Here is a 1518-nt window from a genome sequence, read left to right as displayed (position 1 = left end):
AATTTTAAATTCAGTTTGAGTTATAATTGAGCTACTCGAGATCAGTTAAGTTCATTTATCAGTTTCATATTCAAGCTCAAACTCCAGCTTAATTAAGCTCATTCATATTTAAGTTCGAGCTCGTTCATGATTAAGTTGTATCTATATAATAAGGGAAAATTTGTAAATTCCTAATATAAAAGTATACTAAAAAGGAAAAACTCGTTTACCCTCATGAGTCACTTAAATCAAGTAATACAGTGATCGAATTCGGCTATCAATAGCTTGAGCTTAACCTTGGCTTGATAATTACCAAATTATTTTTTTTTTGTTTTTTTAGTCAAACTCATATAACTTGTGAGCACTAATGTCTTGTTTATACTCCTAATTATTAAAAATTACCTAAGAAGGAACAAGATTTTCAATTTCATTTTTGGCATTAAAATGGTCAAAAGATGGTTTTTATCCCTCTATTATACTCAAATTTGAGTAGTCATTATACTTTAATTTAATAGAATTTATTCACTTTATTTTTATAATATCATTAATTAGTCAAAATAAATAACATATTTAACTATTTTAATTAAAATGATAAAAAGGCCCCTTCAAATGCAAAAATAAAATAAAAATCCAGGTCACTGCAATGAGTTAAGATTTAAAAAAGAAAAACATGTCAATATTCAAACGGGAATAGTTAATGGTATTAACTATTTGACTTAATTAGTGACTTTATAAAATTTTGAAGGGTCAAATTATGTCAAATTAAAGTATATGGACTCAATGTTGAATTTGAGCATGATAGAGGAACCATAGTAAGAATTTGACCTATTAATAATTAATACCAATGTTTAATTACAAGGTGGTACTTCAATTAAAGGTCATTCAAGTATCGGGCTACTCACCTAAACCCAAAGCCTGCTTGATGTTTGGTAAGTTTTGGACAAAATTGTTCGACTCTAAAAATAGGGTTTTGGCAAAAAATTAAGTTTGTTTGAAACATGTGTCATGCTCGAGCTCCAATATTGTAAGCTTGAACCCCCAACCTAACTCATTTAAAGATTATAATATATATTTTTATTTTATGTATAATATAACTTATATCATAAGAAAAACAAATATATTCTACTATAATGCTAAGAACTTAAAAAAGCTAATGGTTAAGAGGTCTGTGTTGGCATTCAAGGTCAAGGATTCAATTCTTAGTAATGACATCCCTTCCCACAATTTGTAATGTACCAAAAATTAAAAACAATATATCTAAAAAAAATCAAAAATACAAAGGGGCCTAAATAGACTCGAGTTAGCCATTTATAAATATTGACCAATTTGAACAAAATTTGAGGTCCATATTTCAAGTTGGGCAACCTTTGAAAACCTCTACATCAAATGTTAGGGTTTTAATTTCAGATATATTTGTCTACACTTATATTAAGCCTTGATTGAGTTGGTGTAACAAGTCAACTAGGCACTAACTCAATTAAGAAATTATTAAAGTACCCTTACTCTTACAAATTTAAAAAAAAATTAATATAAGGGTAT

Source organism: Gossypium hirsutum, chromosome A07, assembly GCF_007990345.1.
Source record: "Gossypium hirsutum isolate 1008001.06 chromosome A07, Gossypium_hirsutum_v2.1, whole genome shotgun sequence".
NCBI lineage: Eukaryota > Viridiplantae > Streptophyta > Magnoliopsida > Malvales > Malvaceae > Gossypium > Gossypium hirsutum.
Note: the sequence above shows the minus strand (reverse complement) of the source record.